This window comes from Anabrus simplex, chromosome 1 (genome assembly GCF_040414725.1).
Source record: "Anabrus simplex isolate iqAnaSimp1 chromosome 1, ASM4041472v1, whole genome shotgun sequence".
Taxonomy (NCBI): Eukaryota; Metazoa; Arthropoda; class Insecta; order Orthoptera; family Tettigoniidae; genus Anabrus; species Anabrus simplex.
Genome location: NC_090265.1, coordinates 420,174,345 through 420,197,294, shown reverse-complemented (window position 1 = coordinate 420,197,294; position 22,950 = coordinate 420,174,345). Strand labels below are relative to the sequence as shown.

Sequence of the window (22,950 nt, the reverse complement as noted above, 5' to 3'; positions counted from 1 at the left end):
ATTTATTTATTTATTTAATTGTCTTGTTTTATATGGTGGGTCTCAGGCTATGAAGCCTGCTATTCTGTCCGACCATACATACACCTACATGAAGAGTTAAATATACACTGAATAAATTATCTACACTTTAGTATCTTAAGGTATCAATTAAATGTTTTAATTAACCTAATAACTTAGCTATGATCTGACCGTACGTATGTTATAAATAATTATTATTTATTAACCAGGTTTGACAGAGTTTCTTAAAGCGGAGGTGGTTTGACACGCTCCTAATTTCAGCAGGTAGGGAATTCCAAATTCGACTGGCGGTGACTATAAATGATCTACTGTAGCCAGTTGAGCGGTGAATGGGAATGCTTAGTACTCTGGTAGGAATACTGGAAGGTGATGCTAGGTAATGGAACTGTGTGCTTAGGTATTCAGGAGTGTTGAGGTTTAGTATACGATGTAACAGAGAAACAGTGTGTAAATTTCGTCGCTCTCTTAATCGGAGCCATGGAAGTATATCAAATGTGGGAGAAATATGGTTAAACCTTGATATATCTGAAATAAATCGAACACATGCCTTATGTGCCTTTTGGAGCTTGATGGAAAGCGAGGCGTTCAGGTTACTGTATACTACGACACAGTAGTCTAATATTGGCATTACCATACTTTGGATAAACAGTTTTCTTGCATTTTGGGGGAAGTAAATCTATGAGTTTCTTAAGGAAATGTAAGGAATAAAACACTCGCTGACATATACCTATTACATGATCGTTCCAATCAAGGCTTTTGTCCATTATCATCCCTAAGTTTTTAACTGTGTCTTTCAATTGTAACTGAGTGCCTCTTAATGTTAGTGGATATGAACGTCTGTGAGAAGTGCGTGGGTTTTTAGGTAGCTAAAATAATACACTGCGATTTTTGGGCATTGATGTTTAGTGCATATTCACCGGTTCACTTACATATTCTTTCTAGGTCGTCATATTATTTATTGCAGTTGGTAACTTACGAGGATGTGCATGTGTATATTTGTAAGTCGTCTACGTACTCATGATATTGACAATGTTTAATTACTTGTGTTAGTCCTGAAATGAAGATCGGAAATAGGAATGGCGCTAGCACTGACTCCTGTTGTATTTCAGTCTCTATATATTGCCATGAAGAGAAATTTTCACTTGTTGATATACACTGCTTTCGATCAGAGAGATAGGAATACATCCAGGATAGTGTGCTTTGTGAGAAGTTAAGAGCACGTAATTTTGCCATCAGTATGTCCGTGTCAACGTAGTCGAAGGCCTGACTAAAGTCTAGAGGAGTTATAACAGTAACTTCTCTCTTATCCATAGCTATTCCTATGTCGTTTGTAACTTTAAGTAGTGCAGTATTTGTGCTATGATTGCTTCTAAAACCAGACTGGTATTTGTCAAGAAGTATATTGTTATTTAAACATGCGGTTATTTGTCTGGGAACTATTTTCTCCAAAATTTTGGGTAGAAATGGTAAAATGCAAATGGATCAAAAGTCTTTGGGCTCCTAGGGATTGATGGTCTTTGGGAATGGGCGAACAATCGCACATTTCCAAAGGGAAGGGAATATGCCAGCAGTGAGGTGTTAATGATGTGGGTTAGAGTTGGTAGGATTACGTCTAGAATTTTTAACAATAACTGTGGAGCAATCTTGTCACACCCTGTCGCAGTGGTCCTTATTGATCGTGCAATTTGTCTCATTTCTGCGGGAGTTACGAGCGAAAAATATAACTGGTCTCCTCCATTGTTAGTATTGTCATTGTGTAGAATTTTGTTAATCGTCTGTTCTTTTGTTGTCTCGTCAATGTTGACGGGTCTTATAGTAAAGTATTGGTTTGAATCATCCAGTGGTAGTTTAATGTCAACAGTATGTATTTTATTTCCACCTATGCCCATTTTTAACGGTTTTCCAGATTGTTGTCGTGTTCCAGGTTAGCAAAATGTTCTGTGAGTGTCTTATTTTGGCATTCCTTACGGCCTGTGTGGTCCTGTTACGAAGGGTCTTGTACAGGTCAAAATCGATTGGTACTTGGCTAGTTTTAGATTTTCTGAAAGCTTTGTCTCTCTCTGTCATTAAGTCTCGTTTCTTGAGTCATCCATGGAGCCGCAGGGCGTGTTACGCGAGCAGTGCGTTTTGGTGCGTGTTTATTGAGAAGACATTTGGAGACATTTGGTTGAAAAAGGTGTACGTTACATTCGGGCAAATGCGGTACGTTTGTTAGAAACAATTGCCGATACAACTGAACTACTTTGCTCTTTAGAATGGGAGATCTAGAATGTTTCTATTTCAATGTAAGAAACAGAGAACATAATGAAAACGGTACTAGGTTCTCGGATACACTTAAGGGGGTAATAACCCCTAAGTAAAGTGTTTGGTGCGATATTATTTCTGGATTGTGTTACAGAAAGCAATGTAGATATTTATGTAGGGAAGACAAATCATCTGCTAACTTTATACAAAAGAAAAATAAACCACATGCACATCTAGCGCATAAAATACCTTGGTCTTGTCAAGACCATCACTCCTCACCCAGACGGCCTAGTCAAATTGATGAATTCTTCAGTCTTGATCTGATGTGTTGCCTTTCATATTAAACAGCTCTTCAGTAGACTTTTCGGGACCGTTCTAATCCTCAGGCCGGGATTTGTTGCCTTCGATGAGACGAAGTCAAGCGAAGGGCATTCGCTTAAGTGGCATGGACTATAAACTTTATAATGTACAGGCGACATTACCAGAACTTCGCACCTTAAAAAAAATCAATACGTTGTTTTTATTTTTCTTATATATTGAAGAAAAGGTAGAGGCTGCCTAGTCGAGGCGCTAAAGGCGAGCTTGATTTACCTGAAAGGACATGGGTGATTAGCTGCCACCCCCGAAGGCCCGGATTCAATTCCCGACTCTGCCAAGAAATTTGAAAGTGGAACGGGGTCCACTCGGATAATTCCTGGGGACAAAGGTAGCGGGGATTAGAGCGAAAAGTTTCAATCTCACCGTCGGCGACCCCGAAGATGTTTTCCGTGGTTTCCCATTTTCACACTAGGCAAATGCTCGCTGGTACCTTCTCTATCCTAGCCACGCAGTCACTCGCTCAGTCATATATAGTTTATGTTATTAGGGTCCGGTTCCATGGCTAAATATTTAGCGTGTTGGGCTTTGGTCACAGGGGTCCTGGATTCGATTACCGGCAGGGTCGGGAGTTTTAAACATAATTGGTTAATTCCGCTGGCACGGGGACTGGGTGTATGTGGCGTCTTTATCATCATTTCATCCTCATCACGACGCGCGGGTCACCTACAGGAGTCAAATGAAAAGACCTGCATCTGGTGAGCCCAACTTATCCTCGGACACTCCTGGGACTAAAAGCCATACGCCATTTTTTTATGTTATTAGGGAAGGTAAATCTGAGCTTGCACCCGGAAGGACGTTAGTTCGGCTCCCAGTCAGAAAATGAATGTTTAGAACAAGCCTATCATTTGTGGAGAGGCACATAATCCTGGGGTTCACTCAACCATTAAGTTTCAGGTTAATTTCTGGACAAAATAGCGGTCGGTTATAGAGTTAAGCTCTGTATTCCAGTTACAAGGTAACTGTTTGGATTGGACGAGGCATTGTTCAAGAAACTTCCTCGAATAATCAATTAACATACCTCACAGTTAATAGTAGTTTTGCCATAAAATCAGCGATAGTGCTATAATTCATTTCTGAAAATTTACTGGGTGGTTCGGAACAGTAAGCTAATGATGATATCGAATGACCTTGCACATGAAAATGAAAATCCACAGCCTGTTTCCAGTCATTCAACCGGATCAGATATGGAATGCATGAAGCGCCATCTAGCGGCGAAGACAGGAATTATGCCGGCTGCCGAAGCCTGTCGCACTCCTCTGGGGCAATGATTAATGACTGACAGATGTACTGAAATGATATTGGAGAGTGTTGTTGGAATGAAAGATGATAGGGAAAACCGGAGAATCCGGAGAAAAAACCTATCCCGCCTCCGCTTTGTCCAGCACAAATCTCACATGGAGTGACCAGGATTTGAACCACGGAGCCCAGCAGTGACAGGCCGGTGCGCTGCCACCTGAGCCATGGAAGCACGACCTTGCTTGTGCACTGTAGAAATGGACCGATAGTTCTGTACATAGAATACTTTATACAAAAAAATTGATTTTGACAACACAAGTCCGCCTCTGTGGCGTAGTGGTTAGCGTGATTAGCTGCCACCCCCGGAGGTCCGGGTTTGATTCCCGGCTCTGCCACGAAATTTGAAAAGTGGTACGAGGGCTGGAACGGGGTCCACTCAGCCTCGTGAGGTCAACTGAGTAGAGGTGGGTTCGTTTCCCACCTCAGCCATCCTCGAAGTGGTTTTCCGTGGTTTCCCACTTCTCCTCCAGGCGAATGCCGGGATGGTACCTAACTTAAGGCCACGGCCGCTTCCTTCCCTCTTCCTTGCCTATCCCATCCAGTCTTCCCATCCCTCCCCAAGGCCCCTGTTCAGCATAGCAGGTGAGGCCGCCTGGGCGAGGTACTGGTCATACTCCCCAGTTGTATCCCCCGACCAAGAGTCTGAAGCTCCAGGACACTGCCCTTGAGGCGGTAGAGGTGGGATCCCTCGCTAAGTCCGAGGGAAAAGTCGAACCTGGAGGGTAAACAGATGATGATGATGAGGAGAAGTGGGAAACCACGGAAAACCACTTCCAGGATGGCTGAGGTGGGAATCGAACCCACCTCTACTCAGTTGACCTCCCGAGGCTGAGTGGACCCCGTTCCAGCCCTCGTACCACTTTTCAAATTTCGTGGCAGAGCCGGGAATCGAACCCGGACCTCCGGGGGTGGCAGCTAATCACGCTAACCACTACACCACAGAGGCGGCCTTAGAGTTTTATTATAATGTATATTAAGCCTTCATATCGAAAGCTGGTTAAATCCTTAAAAAGCACCACTAAATGTAACTCAGTTATACGGAAATTGCAAAAACAGATGGCGGTGCCATAATTAGGTGTACAAGGCATGACGAGGAGTTTGTCATTGTTTTTCTCGAGGGGCCAGAAAGTGCCATCACAGCACGACTGGTCCTATGAGTAGTGCCTTCATAACATCCAGACACAATAGTTCTGCTCCGAATGCCATTATTCAGCACAACCAAACATCAGAGCAGCTTCCACAATCTCACAGCTGTGAATGAAACTGTGACTTCGATGGAAGCTACATTTTGCTCTGGCCTGTCGTAGAGTATTGCATTTATCGAGAAATAACATCAAGCTACAATCTGTAATGGAAAGTAAAATATGACTTAGTATGAAATATTGGTCATCTATGTAACGAAGCACTGAAAATGCAACTAGACCAAATCATATTATTCTAGTTTTGAGAAAAATGTTTCTGCTCAGTAATTAAAAGAGCTGATACCATAAGTATGAAAAGTTGTCAAATTTTGAAATTTTTAATCCTCGTATCGTTCTTTTTCTTCTTCTTCCTAGACTTTTACCAATTTATCAAGGTCAGCAATTGAAGTTGACTTAGCTCAGTTTTTCGACTAGATGCCCTTCTAGACGCTAAACTTTTGAAGGGGTACCCTGTGAGGAGTGTACTCAGGAATGTACTGAAGGAGATGTAACAATTCATTAAGTAACTTACCTCTATTTTTAATAATGTTATTTGCTTTACGTCCCACTAACAACTTTTACGGTCTTCGGAGACGCCGATGTGCCGGAATTTAGTCCCGCAGGAGTTCTTTTACGTGCCAGTAAATCTACCGACACGAGACTGTCGTATTTGAGCACCTTCAAATATCACAGGACTGAGCAGGGATCGAACCTGCCAAGTTGGGGTTAGAAGGCCAGTGCCGTAACCGTCTGAGCCACTCAGCCCGGCACCTCTATTTTTAATAGGATGACCATTTCGATATGACGTAGCACAGCACATTTAAAGCTACGTTCATAAGTTCACGATCGTGTCTTTGCTGTAGATCAGGGCCTCTCAAACGCCCAAAATCTCACGCGTGCAGAGCGAGGCGCAAGAGCTCCGTGCACTGTGCATCGGTGCCGCTCGGTGCCGCTCGGTATGGCTCGGATCAACGCTTCGTCTCTGGGCTACTCGGCTATGCTCGGCTCTACTCGGCTATACTCGGCTCAACTCAGCCCGGATTTGGAGCGCTACGGCGCAAGTGGGGGAGAGGGAGACAGGCGGAGCGAGCGAGACAGGCGTGAGGAAAGAGAGAGACAGCGCTATTGCTCCAAATCGAGGAGTGGGGGTCTGCACTCTGATCAACCAAGCAAAGTCGTCTCTTGCACCGTGCACAGTGCATGCACCACGCGCATGCACCCTGAGAGGCCCTGCTGTAGATCAAGAACTTCAAATGATCCTTCTTCATTACAAGTGTGCAGATACTCCTTCATCAAATATTTACATTTTCGGAAGGTGATTGTCCTCATCTCCAGAAATTTTATAACCTATCCTGTAATACTTGTTTGTCTTTCAGAAACAATCTGCAGGTTTCAGTATTTTTTTGCTATTTGCTTTACGACGCACTGACACAGATAGGTCATACGGCGACGATGGGACAGGAAAGGGCTAGGAACTGGAAGGAAGCGGCCGTGGCCTTAATTAGGGTACAGCCCCAGCATTTGCCTGGTGTGAAAATGGGAAACCACGGAAAATCATCTTCAGGGCTGCCGACAGTGGGATTCGAAGCCACCATCTCCCGGATGCAAGCTCACAGCTGCGCGCCTCTAACCGCACGGCCAACTCGCCCGGTAATCCGTATGTTCTTGAAATCATTTGTGATGAGTCAACAACACAGTCTTCTTCATTCTTAGCATGCATATTGTAAACAGAATTATCATTTGTTTCAACATGATGCGTTGGAGAATGTATTCTTAACTAATTCAGTGGATGGACATGGCCGCTTATCAACATCTAGCGGTGGGCCAGGAAAATACTGTGTATGGACATGGTCTATTTGTATTATGAAAAATAAAGCAATGGGCTACTTGTCTGTGGAAGGAATTTAAAACTTAGCCCTGTTTCCAGTCATTAGGCCGGGTCAGGAACGGAATGAATGAAGCCCCCGTCTAGCGGTGAGGATAGGAACTGTGACGGCTGCCGAAGCCTGTCGCACTCCTCTGGGCGATGATGAATGACTGACAGATGAAATGATATTGGAGAGTGTTGCTGGAATGAAACATGACAGGGAAAACCGGAGTACCCGCAGAAAAACCTGTCCCACCTTTTCGAGCACAAATCTCACATAGAGTGACCGCGATTTGAAGCTCGGAACACAGCGGTGAGAGGCCGGCGCGCTGCCGCCTGAGCCACGGAAGCTCTATTTCTGTGGACTTGATTTAAAACAGACCGATAGTGGACCTGGTCTACTTTATTTTCAGCGCTTCAATACACACGTGCATGCTATTAACATGCCCGTTTATTAGTAGAAAGAAGAAAATTACCTAGTTCCTGTGCTTTTTCTCCTTCTTCTACGTCATCTGTTTGCCCTCCAGAGTCGGTTTTCCCCTCGGACTCAGCGAGGGATCCCATCTCTACCGCCTCAAGGGCAGTGTCCTGGAGCTTCAGACTCTGGGTTGGGGAGAATGACCAGTACCTCGTCCAGGAGGCCTCACCTGCTATACTGAACAGGGGGCTTGTGGGGGGATGGGAAGTTTGGAAGGGATAAAGAAGGAAGAGAGAAGGAAGCGGCCGTGGCGTTTAGGTAGGTACCATCTCGGCATTTGCCTGGAGGAAAAGTTGGAACCACGGAAAACCACTTCCAGGGTGGCTGAGAAGGGAATCGAGCCCCACTCTACTCAGTTGACCTCCCGAGGCTGACTGGACCCCGTTCCAGCCCTCGTACAACTTCTCAAATTTCGTGGCAGAGCCGGGAATCGAACCCGGGCCTCGGGAGGTGGCAGCTAATCACACTAACCACTACACCACAGAGTTGGACTGCCTTCGACATACCATTTAAATCTGCAGGAACAAATTACTATTCTTTAAGTCCGCCTCCGTAGCGTAACGGTTAGCACTATTAGCTGCCGTCCTCGGAGGCGCGGCGTCGATTTCCGGTTCTGCCAGAAATTTAAGAATGGCAGGGGGGCTGATATCTGGTTGAAGTGGTACATGCAGCTCACCTCCATTTGGGGTGTGCCTGAAAAGAGCTGCTCCACCTCGGGATGAGGACAAGAGTTTACTTTCTTTAATTATTATATTACGGTAAAATGACTGTTACACCATTACGTTTATGATCATTCAAGTTTCACTGCAATTAGTTTGTTCCAACACAAGCACTTAAATTGTAGTGCTGATTTTTTTAAAGGTATGTCTTTCGGTGCTGTGAACGGCCGGAGCCGTGCTGAAACACCGGTTCCCGAGAGATCTCCGAAGTTAAGCAACATTGGCGGTGGTCAAGATTTGGATGGGTTGCCACGCGTTGTTGGTGGGGGGTAAGGGAATGGAGGACCGGAAAGGAGCTGGCCACCCTACCGTACGTAAACTCTGGCTCTGGTTCGAACCTGCCTTCGGGGCAGAATACACCCTTACCTTACCTTTTCGGTGCCGAGAGTGTCCAAGGACATGTTCGGCTCGCCTGGTGTAGGTCTTTCAATTTCATGCCCATTGGTGTGAGATGATGATAACGAGGTAGGGGAGGGTAAATTCCGCCTGTCTACACATAGCCTACTCTCGTCGAATAACACCAAACATGCTGCTCAAGGCTTAACGTCTCCACCCGACAGATGAATTACCATCAAAAGCGTCGTATATCCTCATTCCACATGAACACTGCAGAGAAGTTCGAAATTTAATCCGGGCTTTGGAGCACGCTACCTAGTGATTACCGGCCAATAATCATACATACATACATACATACATACATACATTATCATTATAGACTGTTATGCCTTTCAGCGTTCAGTCTGCAAGCCTCTGTGAATTTACTAAACGTTGCCATAATCCTCGATTTGCAAGTAGTGTTGTGGCCTCATTTAGTTCTATACCTCTTATCTTTAAATCGTTAGAAACCGAGTCTAACCATCGTCGTCTTGGTCTACCTCTACTTCTCTTACCCTCCATAACAGAGTCCATTATTCTCCTAGGTAACCTATCCTCCTCCATTCGCCCCACATGACCCCACCACCGAAGCCGGTTTATGCGTACAGCTTCATCCATTGAGTTCATTCCTAAATTAGCCTTTATCTCCTCATTCCGAGTACCCTCCTGCCATTGTTCCCACCTGTTTGTACCAGCAATCATTCTTGCTACTTTCATGTCTGTTACTTCTAACTTATGATTAAGATATCCTGAGTCCACCCAGCTTTCGCTCCCATAAAGCAAAGTTGGTCTGAAAACAGACCGATGTAAAGATAGTTTCGTCTGGGAGCTGACTTCCTTCTTACAGAATACTGTTGATCGTAGCTGCGAGCTCACTGCATTAGTTTACGACACCTTGATTCAATCTCACTTACTATATTACCATCCTGGGAGAACACACAACCTAAATACTTGAAATTATCGACCTGTTCTAGCTTTGTATCACTTATCTGACATTCAATTCTGTTGAATTTCTTACCTACTGACATCAATTTAGTCTTCGAGAGGCTAATTTTCATACCATACTCATTGCACCTATTTTCAAGTTCTGCGATATTAGATTGTAGGCTTTCGGCACAATCTGCCATTAAGACCAAGTCGTCAGCATAGGCCAGACTTCTTACTACATTTCCACCTAACTGAATTCCTCCCTGCCATTTTATACCTTTCAGCATATGATCCATGTAAACTACAAACAGCAAAGGTGAAAGATTACAGCCTTGTCTAACCCCTGTAAGTACCCTGAACCAAGAACTCATCCTACCATCAATTCTCACCGAAGCCCAATTGTCAACATAAATGCGTTTGATTGATTTTAATAATCTACCTTTAATTCCATAGTCCCCCAGTATGGCGAACATCTTTTCCCTCGGTACCCTGTCATATGCTTTCTCTAGATCTACGAAACATAAACACAACTGCCTATTCCTCTCGTAGCATTTTTCAATTACCTGGCGCATACTAAAAATCTGATCCTGACAGCCTCTCTGTGGTCTGAAACCACACTGGTTTTCATCCAGCTTCCTCTCAACGACTGATCCCACCCTCCCTTCCAGGATGCCAGTGAATACTTTGCCTGGTATACTAATCAATGAGATACCTCGATAGTTGTTGCAATCCTTCCTGTTTCCTTGCTTATAGATAGGTGCAATTACTGCTTTTGCCCAATCTGAAGGTACCTTACCAACACTCCATGCTAATTTTACTACTCTATGAAGCCATTTCATCCCTGCCTTCCCACTCTACTTCACCATTTCAGGTCTAATTTCATCTATTCCTGCTGCCTTATGACAATGGAGTTTATTTACCATCCTTTCCACTTCCTCAAGCGTAATTTCACCAATATCATTTTCCTCCTCCCCATGAGCTTGGCTGTGTGCAACACCACCAGGATGATTTCCTTTTACATTGAGAAGATGTTCAAAATATTCCCTCCACCTCTCCAGTGATTCCCTGGGATCTATTATGAGTTCACCTGAATTACTCAAAACACTGTTCATTTCCTTTTTCCCTCCCTTCCTAAGATTCTTTATTACTGTCCAGAAAGGTTTCCCTGCTGCTTGACCTAGCCTTTCCAGGTTGTTACCAAAATCTTCCCATGACTTCTTTTTGGATTCAACAACTATTTGTTTTGCTCTGTTTCTTTCATCTACGTACGAATCTCTGTCTGCCTCGGCCCTTGTTTGGAGCCATTTCTGATAAGCCTTCTTTTTACGTTTACGAGCTGCTCTCACTTCATCATTCCACCAAGATGTTCGCCTTTTCCCATCTTTACACACAGTTGTTCCTAGGCATTCCCTTGCTGTTTCTACTACAGCATCCCTGTATGCCATCCATTCACTTTCTATATCCTGAACCTGCTTACTGTCTACTGTTCGAATCTTCTCACTTATCATATCCATGTACTTCTGTCTAATTTCCTCGTCCTGGAGATTTTCTACCCTTATTCGTTTGCAGACAGATTTCACTTTCTCTACCTTAGGCCTAGAGATACTTAATTCACTACAGATCAGATAGTGGTCTGTATCATCGAAAAATCCCCGGAAAACTCGTACATTCCTAACAGATTTCCTGAATTCGAAGTCGGTTAAGATATAGTCTATTATGGATCTGGTACCCCTAGCCTCCCATGTGTAGCGGTGAATAGCCTGATGCTTGAAGAATGTATTCGTAACAGCTAAACCCATACTAGCACAGAAGTCCAGCAAACGCTTCCCATTCCCATTAGCTTCCATATCTTCCCCACATTTACCAATCACCCTTTCGTATCCTTCAGTTCTATTCCCAACTCTCGCATTGAAATCGCCCATTAGCACTATTCTATCCTTGCTGTTGACCCTGACCACGATGTCACTCAATTCTTCATAAAACTTGTCAACTTCATCCTCATCTGCACCCTCACATGGTGAATACACGGACACAATTCTAGTCCTGATGCCTCCAACTGACAAATCTACCCCTCATTCGCTCATTTACGTGCCTAACAGAAACTATGTTGCGTGCAATGGTATTCCTGATAAAGAGCCCTACCCTAGATTCTGCCCTTCCCTTTCTAACACCCGTCAAGTACACTTTATAATCTCCTATCTCTTCCTCATTATCTCCCCTTACCCGAATATCACTTACTCCTAGCACATCCAGATGCATCATCTTTGCTGACTCAGCCAGTTCTACTTTCTTTCTTCCATAAGCCCCATTAATATTGATAGCTCCCCATCGAATTCCAATTCGTTCGCCAAGTTGTTTCCAAGGAGTCCCTCGCCTGTCAAATGGGAGTGGGACTCCGTTACTCCCATAGGTCCGAGGCTTGCTTTAAATGTTTTGAGCTCGGTCGATTCATGAAGCAGGATGCTACCCTACTTGCACATAGTCCAAGTGAGGATCTCTCCTCTAACGGGTTATGGACCACCGGTGGATTGTATAGTCCTAGCCGCCTGAGCACAAGGTGGGCCAGGACTCAGAATAAGTCCGAGATGGCCACTCCAATTCCATAGCAACTGGTATCCCGACTCTCAGGACCACTTACTAGGCCACTCAGCCGTTGCCCATGGTTCACGAACTAGGACGTGACTACAGTAACCCACAAACATGAACCATGGTCAATAATCTGATGGTGAAATTTATTCCACCAAATGGATTCGAACCAGCTAACCACTGTGTAAGACTTACCAAATAAATATTATGTAAATGTAAGATTAGTAACATTATAGTTTGAATTTTTCAAGATTTAGTTTTTAATCATATTAAATACTGTATATTCATTTAATTCATTTAAAATGAAATTTTATGACAATTTAAATTTCGGTTAAATTACATTTTACGTTCTTTAAATTATATTTTTCTTCTTCTTTATCTGTTTACCCTCCAGGGTCGGTTTTTCCCTCGGACTCAGCGAGGGATCCCACCTCTACCGCCTCAAGGGCAGTGTCCTGGAGCTTCAGACTCTCGGTCGGGGATACAACTGGGGAGGATGACCAGTACTTCGCCCAGGCGGCCTCATCTGCTAAGCTGAAGAGCGGCCTTGCGGGGGATGGGACGATTGGAAGGGATAGACAAGGAAGAGGGAAGGAAGCGGTTGTGGCCTTAAGTTAGGTACCATCCCGTTATTTGCCTGGAGGAGAAGTGGGAAGCCACGGAAAACCACTTCCAGGATGACTTAGGGGGGAATCGAACCCACCTCTATTCAGTTGACCTCCCGAGGCTGAGTGGACTTCGTCCCAGCCCTCGTGCCACTTTTCAAATTTCGTGGCAGAGCCGAGAATCGAACCCCGGCCTCGAGAGGTGGCAGCTAATCACATTAACCACTACACCACAGAGGCGGACTAAATTATAATCAACTTACTTTTAATGTTGAGTTTTTATAATGCTCAATATGTTATGTTTATGCAGATGGATAATTATATGGTTTGCCGGGCTGAGTGGCTCAGACGGTTGAGGCGCTGGCTTTCTAACCCCAACTTGGCAGGTTCGATCCTGGCTCAGTCCGGTGGTATTTGAAGGTGCTCAAATACGTCAGCCTCGTGTCGGTTAATTTACTGGCACGAAAAAAGAACTCCTGCAAGACTAAATTCCGGCACCTCGGCGTCTCCGAAATCCGTAAAAGTAGCTAGTGGGACGTAAAGCAAATAACATTAAATTATATGGTTTGGCTTAATAGCAGGCTACATAGCCTGACACCAGCCATGTACAGAAAGGCATAAATAAATAAATAAATAAATAAATAAATAAATAAATAAATAAATAAATAAATAAATAAATAAATAAATAAATAAATAAATAAATAAATAAATAAATAAACTTGACACGTTTATGATCATGACCGACAGGTGGGCTGTTAATTACGAGGTTAAAAATAATGGAATACTTTAGCTTTTACTCGTCCAGATGCATTCATGACCTTGATATAGAACAAAAGTGTAAGGACATGCAGGTTGTTACTCACCGATCGTCCTCGCCTTGCGGTGCAGCGTACAGGTGACCAGTGACTGACCGACAATGACTTCGGACTCGGAAGCATCACTTCCGATCCTTGACCTCTTGGCCTGAGCACGAGAAAAGTGACAAGCATTATGCAATTTACTAATGAATATGAAATATTTACATCACTTCATGCGCTCGAATGCTTTATCCTAGAAAAGTTACTGGTTAATAGGTAATTCTATGACAAACAAGTCTGTCCTACATTCTCAAAGTAGCATAGTTACGTACACTTTCATACATAATAAAATATCATTGCATTAGATTCATATACTTCACAGCTTGTTGATCAGCCTCGTGTACATTGCGAAGTTTTGTCTGAAAACCTGTTTGGAGTAAGTAATAACTAGACCTGGGATTTTAGGCTCTAAAAAATTTAGTTTTAGGCGCCTAAAATAGGCTTTTAAGACAAGTAAATAGGATTTTAAAAGAGAAAATAGGCACTTAAAATATGTTTTAAAATGTGTGGATAGGCAGGAAATAGAGTTTAAAATATTACAATATACACTTAAACTGTAACGTGATACTTTTTTTACTTTAACAAACGTGGTATCCCTATTCTTAATCAAAATAACTGCAAAATTAAGACAAAATAAAAAAGACATTTATCAAAAACAATACAAAAATTTCATGTGTCAAAAAAAGTTATGGATTATATGATACACCATTATCAGTACTGATCTAGAACCTTAATACTAAAATCACTGTACACAATTACAGCACTATAGGCATCCAATAACGAGTAAACGCGAATGGAGTATGTGTTTATTATTTGTGAGGAACATTCCTACAGTACTTTCATTCGTAGTTTGCTTTACAGTATATAACAATAATCTTCTCCAAATTTTCCACAGTCAGGCTGTGTCTTTTATCTGTTAAAATCATTTTGAAAGCAGAAAAAGAGCGCCCCACACTCACAGATGTTAGAGGGGCATAGGAAAATTTACCTACATTTTTCAATTCAATTTCACTTGGTAAGTCTACCTTTTCCCTATCCATTACCTGATGTACCCTTTTCAGCACTGAATGACCTGACTTCTTCTGCAGTACACTAGACCACTTGTCTCTTATTTTGTCCCCTACCTTGCCCCTAGCACTTTGTATGTTATTCTCAGCTTCCTCAAGTACAGAAAATTGCTGTTTGAGACTGCTTCCTTTTTCCTCCATTTTTGTAATGGTGACTGGAAGAAATGAAAAATTTGCCTGAATATACGCAATGTCTCTCTGAACACTGGAACAGTCATTTAACAGCTCTTTGACAGACGACACACATGCAGAGTTGTCCGTTAAAGGCAAATTGTCTATCACAGTCTTGATTTCCTCAAGATGTTCTGCATAATACAGGGCAGCTTCCATCCAGGAACCCCAACGGGTGATGATTGGCTGTGGTGGAAGGGGAATAGAGGGGAGTTTCTCTCGAAAGATGGCTATTCATGATGGAGCCTTACAGAACACTTTCTTCATTGTTGAAATGAGAGTATTTACTGCAGGAAACTCGGCCCTAACTGTTTCTGCGAGTCTATGCAAGGCATGGGCCATGCAAGTAACATGAATTAAAGAAGGATAGAAAGGTTTGAGGAGAGGTGCAGTGGCAATTATGTAGGAAGCAGCATCGGAGACAAGGAGGAGGACTTTAGAATCATCAACACTCCCGGGATACAACAATTGCAACCCCTTGTTGATGAAGTATGCAATGCTTTGACTATTGACTTTCTCAAGCTGTTTAGAGCAAAGAAGGTGAGCGGTAGATGCCTGATTGGGTTCCAGTTTTCCTACTATAAGGTTAGCAATGTACCTGCCCACAGAGTCGGTGGTTTCGTCCACACACAACCATATGCAAGACTCCCCAGTATCCTCCCCGATTGACAAAATGACCTCATTGTAACAAATATCTAAGTAGTTCTTCTTTAATGTAGATGCTGATGGGATGTGCTGTTTGGTGTATTTCTCTAAAAAATCTCTGAAAACTGGATTATGCACAGCATTCCAGAGGATATTTGCTGTAACTAGGGCTCTACACATATCAGCATAGAAACCATTATGGGTAGTAGGAGATATAGTTTGTGTGAGCAGAGTCTGTCTAATGTTACTTTTCATGGCTGCTTTCACTTTGAGACTGGCAGTATCTGCATGCTGCTGAAGGTGGCATTTTTTCTCATGTGAAATCTAAAACACAATAAAGTGATGTCAATTAGAGACTAAGATGAGGAATAGAAAAGGTGAGCTATTGAATAAAATTTGTAATTTTGAACTATTTAAATTAAGCCATCATTACTCTAAAGTTAATTAAGAACAAGAACACTAGAGTCCCCGGAGGGCCTTGGCTTTCAATAACGGCTGCTGCCCAGCTCATGGCCTGCAGATATTGGGTGGCGTGTGGTCAGCACGATACATCCCTCAGCCGTATTGCCTTGCCTCCGTGACCCCTGCCCACTGTAGCTTCTCAATTGTCCTCAGGATGGTGAGTCAACACCGTTCCAGATCTCATAGATTTCTAAATTACTGCCGGTACTAGAAATCGAACCCAGGTTGTCTGGACTAGGTCTCTACAATTAATTAGAGGAGCCAATATAAAAACCTTAGATTAATATGAAATTTAAGATATATGCACATACCTGTTTATTGCAGTACTGGCAGAAAATAATCTTGCAATCAAAAGTCATCCCTGGAAATTGTACAAGCCATTGTTTTATAAGCGCACTCTTAGATGATTTCGTTTTAGGCATGATGAACTATATTCACTTAAACAAATGTTCTTTCACTGGCGACTTGACACAGAATGTCTCTTCTTACTATCTGCTCCTTGTTCTTCCTAGACAATCCCCCCCTCCCCCTCACCCTGTCACTCGACACAGTACGTCCTTTACTACCTGCTCGTTGTTCTTTTGAGCTAATCCTCCACCTCCACCCTTCACTCAGCATTCCTTTGGTGACAGTTGTCTGGGAAGAGCACATTTCTGTGAAAAACCAACCCTCTGCTGTTCTGCTCATTCCAGGGATGTCCATTGTGTGATTGTAAAACTTACAGAAGTTGGATTTTATTTTAAATGTAGAAAATAGGCATTTTTAGGCGCTAAAATAGTAAAATATGCTCTAAAGGTCCAAATAGGAATTTTAGGGCGCTATAAAACTCTGTTGATGTAAGGTATTTATCATGAAACGTCAACATATTTAAAAAAATCATGTTATTTCATAACGAACGAAATAGGCATTTGCCTTAAAATCCCAGGTCTAGTAATAACTAACGACAGGTACGATTGGCAAGGAAGCTACTCTAGATTGTATGTTAGACACTAAAACAACATTCGCATGGAGTTGAAGGGAAAATCAATAATAATAATAATAATAATAATAATAATAATAATAATAATAATAATAATAATAATTTCGTGTGGATATTTCTAGCCGAGTGCAGCCCTTGTAAGGCAGACCCTCCGATGAGGGTGGGCGGCATCTGCCACGTGTAGGTAACTGCGTGTTATTGTGGTGGAGGATAGTGTTATGTGTGGTGTGTGTGAGTTGCAGGGATGTTGGGGACAGCACAAACACCCAGCCCCCGGGCCATTGGAATTAACCAATTAAGGTTAAAATCCCCGACCCGGCCGGGAATCGAACCCGGGACCCTCTGAACCGAAGGCCAGTACGCTGACAATTCAGCCAACGAGTCGGACATAATAATAATAATAATTTGTTTTACAACCTACTGATATTTTAACGGTTTTCGGAGCTGCCGAGGTGTGGGAAATTTTGTCCGACGAAATTGCTTCCTCGTGCTTCTGAATTTACCGCCACGAGCCTGGCGGATTTGGACACCTCCATTATGTACCACCGGACTGAGCCAGGATCGAACCCGTCAACTTCGGCTCTTCCATCTAAACCACATAGACTGGCTGTTAATAAGTGATTTTATATGCATTTCCTGCACCAGCTGCAGGAAATGGAAGTTTATTAGAAGTAAAGGACCCTCTGGTGGTTCAAAGCTATGGTGGAGTGGATGCCCCGAGAATCTGGAAGTGTCGGCTGTAGTGATGGGACATTCGATTCAGTTTACTGAATCGATTCATTTGATTCCGTTCACGTTACTGAATCAATACAGTGATCCGATTCACGGCACATTAGAGGCACCGCTCCTACTACATCAGGGTAGGATGTACTTGTAGGACAGCAGCAACAGCATTCAGTGCTCGCTGCTGCCATCTGGTCTTCATACTATGAACTCCTTTCTTAGAAACAAAATTGCTAGTCACTCTAATACATCGAAGGTTTCCGGCGACGTAGGATGGGAAATGTCTGGGGTTAGGAAGGTAGCAGCCATGTCCTTAATTAAGGCACAGTCCCAGCTTTTCCTGGTGTGAAAATGGGGAAACTACGGAAAATCATCTTAACGGCTGCCGACGGTGGGTTTCGAACCCATCATCCCCCGAATGCAAGTGTATAGCTACGCGATACTAACCGCACGTCCAACTCGCTCAGAAAAATACATATTTTCAAAACTGACTATCAGCAGAGGGTTTTTTTAATCTTCATATTTTGTATAGGTTACCCGAGATGTTCAGGAGCCCACTGGTTTTCTGATTCAACATACTGTTGCTTAAGCTATTGCGTCAGTCGGCTCATTTACTGTCCGCATATGATTAAAGTCTTATGCAACTATGTGACGTACGAACTGAGAGAATACTGAGCCGTTCTTCCCAATATGAAACAGATACTTTTGAGTGGTCATGAGCATGGCTCATAGTCATAGGGCAGGCTAGAGTCGATTTTAATTAATTGTCAAATGTCAACTAAGTAATAATACTGATTCATTAAACTAATAAATAGTATAACCTAATAGCCTGCCTACTTACTAGCTACTTTAGAATTATGTTTTGACTACCCCTTAAACACTGCAAATAAATCCATATATTATTTAAACCTCCCTCTAAGAAGAGGTCAGTGAATGCAAATGAGTATTGTTTTCAAATGAGCTGAGCTCGAGAGTCCATTAGCATGCGATTCTTTCAGTGTACCATGGCTCTGTATGTATTGCTTCAGAGGAAGCTCGGCTCTCGGCCCTTGTCCAGTGTGCCGATAAGGAGCCATGTCCGACTCGTTGGCTGAACGGTCAGCGTACTGGCCTTCGGTTCAGAGTGTCCCGGGTTTGATTCCCGGCCGGGTCGGGGATTTTAACTTTAATTGGTTAATTCCAATGGCACGGGGGCTGGGTGTATGTGTTGTCATCATCATCATCATCATTTCATCCTCATCATGACGCGCAGGTCGCCTACGGGAATCAAATAGAAAGACCTGCACCTGGCGAGCCGAACCCGTCCTGGGATGTCCCGGCACTAAAAGCCATACGACATTTCATAAGGAGCCATGTGTATCTTGTGTCTCACTGAGCCGTGCTTGCTCACGATTCTTTCGGTGTGCCCAAGGTACGTAGAATACAAGGTAGGGATCACGAGAGAGGTGCGCAGTAGCAAAGCAGAGCTGTGACGTCACGCAGGACCCTCGCGTTGAATCTGCTCTGAATGAGGTGGAGGTAGTTCGAATAAGAATCGCTGTACACGCAGATGCTACGTGCTAATAATACACGATAGTAACATATCTGTGGTGTATAATAAACCGTGTGTGTTTATTTTATGTGATAAAAGGTAAAAAGCAGTAATAGTGTACTTTTTTCAGTATGCTTTTCATGCCATTGCAGGCTGCACAAATCATAGCAGGCACGCGAAGGAAGGAAAGATACACTTTCATGTATTCCCTAAAGCCACTGACCTAAATAAATGGTGACAGAAGTAATCAAGACATTATCGAAAGCTATCTTTCTCAGCTTCCAGGGTTCGAAAGGCTTTATGACCATCCTCTTCCGACAGCTGTGACGCGAAAGATGGGATCATTGCTTCTTAGCCTCAATGCTTCCGAGGCGATAAGAAATTCCATCTGTTTTCCGGAAGATTATGAAACATTACGCCCAAATATGGTACATGCTACTGATGAACTCGATCAAAACTCGCATACCGTGTGCCAGTCTAAGGCCAGCGTTGAGCCCACAACATCCTATTCTTTACCGGAGGATGAGCAAGGGTTCGTTGAAGCCCTTGAAGAGCTAGTAAAACAGTTCGAGGACAGTCGTGAAACGAAGGATCGTGATGAGATGCTTGAAGATTTCACTGGCTATATATCTTTTAGGGTAAAGAAGAAGAACCGCGATATAGAAAGCAATTACGGAGAGAAAACAGGTCAAACTACAAGGGGTGGAAATTAGATTTCAAATTATTATTTTTTTGTTGCAAGTTGCTTTACGTCGCACCGACACAGATAGGTCTTATGGCGACGATGGGACAGGACAGGGCTAGGACTGAGAAGGAAGCGTCCGTGGCCTTAATTAAGGTACAGCCCCAGCATTTGTTTGGTGTAAAAATGGGAAACCATCTTCAGGGCTGCCGACAGTGGGGTTCGAACCCACTATCTCCCGAATACTGGATACTGGCCGCACTTAAGCGACTGCAGCTATCGAACTCGCGGTAGTTTTTTTTTTTTTTTTTTTTTTTTTTTTTTTTTTTTTTTTTTTTAGTTGCTTTATGTCGCACCGACACAGTTTCAGTTTTACCACGGGAAAGAACTGAAAGAGGGTTCTAACATCATCACAAACCTTACGGATATCCTGAAGAAGAAATTCTCCAAAATTTATGAGCTTGCAAGTTGCTTCGTGAGAAGCCGTTCTTCTATTCGAATGGACGCTTTAAACGAAAGTAAGACATTCAAGAGACCGGGTTTCAGTTAATACAACACCGATAAAGAAAGAAGAAAAACAGAGAAACTCCACTGATGCTATAGAAAAGTGTGTTTGATTTTCTTTTTTTAAAAATATCAGCAGCATTATTCTTTGTGTAGGCCCTATAACAAGCCTGTTTTTTTTTATAAAAGTCAATTCTTATGTTGTATATGAAACCAGTGCTAAGAATGTTAATATATAGGCTCATTAATGTATAGGCCTATCTAATGTTAACGTGGAATTTGTCAGTTCCTGGCACTTGGAGGAGAACATTTACTGTACTGTTTGTTTTGTGGACAGTTTCCTAACATTTGCTGTTTGTGTTGTTGACAGTGTATATAGTTTCCCAATATTGCTAGTAACAACGGACATATTTCTTGCAGTCATCAAGCTTTAATGTTCGAGTCTGTAACAATTAGAGTCCCTTGTTATTGTTATCATAGATGTTGAGAACATGAGAATATGGAATGGCCATTCTACTGCGATCACAGTCTTACAACCTTTTATACAGATTGAAATACTTCAGAAACGCTGCTGGATTCACACTGTATTTGATCTCCTATTACTAATCTACTGTAATAGTGAAGTGGAATGACTTTTGTGAGGTGATGTTAAAATATCAATGAAGTTCTCTTATCTCTAACTTGTGGCTAAAACAGAATAGCTTACAGCAGTGTATTAGCCTACCTCATGCAGAAGACAAGGCGCTGAGGGTTCACGTTGACGTCATCGACGGCCAAGCGTGGTGGGGAGACCTGCGCGTGATCCCTACCTCTTACTCTATCTACCTTGGGTGTGCCATGATTCACTGTCTCGCTGCAGTGGAAGCTCGGCTCCCCGCCAACGTCCAGTGTCACGCTAGTGAGCCGTGAGTGTGCCACTCAGCACTGTCTGCTGGGAGTAAGCTGAATCGTGTGCCCTGAGCTCACCGTTCCTGTGAATCGATTCACTCGGAAACTTGAATGAATCGATACACTGCTTCGAATCATGCATTCAGTAGCGAACACTAGTCGGCTGACCGCAGACAAGATGGCAGGCATGATGACAACCAACGTCATGCCGGGAGCAACTGGATAGTGACTGTTCAGCAGAGAAAGTAAAGGGGCGCAGGAGAAAACAATACAAATAAATAGAAATATTCGTCTGTAAATTTAGGAATTAAAAGTTTAATGAATTATGTGAATCGCATAAATATAAATATAAATATAAATATAAAATATAAATAAAAAACGGCGTAATTGTATAACTGTAATTTATGAATTTACGGTTAATAATGGCGTGTGGAATTCAGATTCCTGGTGCAGGTCTGTTTTGAGTTGACGGCCTGTAGGTGACCTGCGTGTCAGTGAGAATGGAGACCTACCTAATATGAATCCATCACCACATCAAATAAGTCAAGAACGAAAATACACCAGGAGAAGACGGAATCATCACAGAAATATGACCACGATCACCACATGAAATCACACAGATCATTTAAGACATTTTGCGTAATGAAAACTACCGGACGAATGGAATGCCTGCTCATCCACCCACTCCACAATAAAGGAGATAAATCTGATGTAAATAACTACAGAAGAATTTCCATCTTACCCATCGCTTATACAATCCTCTCCGCCTGTCTTTTACACCGTACGCAAGAACAATTCGAGCCCCTCATCGGCGATTATCAAGCTGGCTTCAGTCCAAACAGATCAGTCGTCGAACAAATCTTCAATCTAAAATACACATTGAAACTTCGAGCCACGCGAAACCTACCAACCATCTGTGCATTTCTTGACTTCCGGAAGGCTTATGACTCCATTAATTGACAATCTCTTTTTAATATACTCGAAGACAATTTCGATCCGAAGACAAGACGACTCATCCAACAAACTCTAACCAATGCAATCTTCAAGGTCAAATTCAGTAGAGTGATTTCTCAATCTTTTCCCATTAAAACCGGTGCTCGGCAGCGTGACACGATTTCTCGTTGCTGTTCAACATCGTTCTTGATAAGGTCATCAAAGAATGGGAAAAATAATTGAACAGTCGCAACATCTGGAAACCCGTCATGTTAGGAAGAAAACAGAATACTATCAACGGTATTTGCTTATCCTTTGCTGATGATTTGGCAATCCTCTCCGGAGATAAGCTGACGGTGGTTGACCAGATTGAAGTCCTGAAAGAATGTGCTGGGAAAGTGGGTTTACAAATCTCCTTCACAAAAACTGCATTCATGGCTACAAAACACATTGAACCACAAACAATGGTAACAAAATACGGCACAATAAAGAAGGTTAATCTTCTTTCTTCTTTTTCTACCGCTTTTTCCCCACACCTGTGTGGTTGCGGGTGCGAACTGTGTAGCACATGTGAATTTGGCCCTGTTTTACGGCCAGATGCCCTTTTCGACGCCAACCCTATATGGGATGTAATCACTATTACGTGTTTCTGTGGTGGTTGGTAGTGTAGTGTGTTGTCTGAATATGAAGAGGAGAGTGTTGGGATAAACACAAACACCAAGTCCCGGGGCCAGAAGAATTAATCAAAGGCGATTTAAATCCCTGACCCGGCCGGGAATCGAACCCGCGACACCCTGGACCGAAGGCCGCAACGCTGACCTTTCAGGCAATGAG

At 43.0% G+C, this 22,950-nt stretch overlaps 1 protein-coding gene across 1 annotated transcript in view; it reads right to left on the bottom strand.

Moving 5' to 3' along the window:
* Window positions 1-13,598, bottom strand: part of LOC136856890 (fatty acyl-CoA reductase wat) — a 401,519-nt gene extending 387,921 nt beyond the window's left edge. The window contains exon 1 of the mRNA XM_067135112.2: window positions 13,538-13,598. The gene's annotated coding sequence lies outside the window, so the exon portion shown is untranslated. The remainder of the gene's footprint in view (window positions 1-13,537) is intronic.
* Between the last annotated feature and the right edge of the window lie 9,352 nt (window positions 13,599-22,950).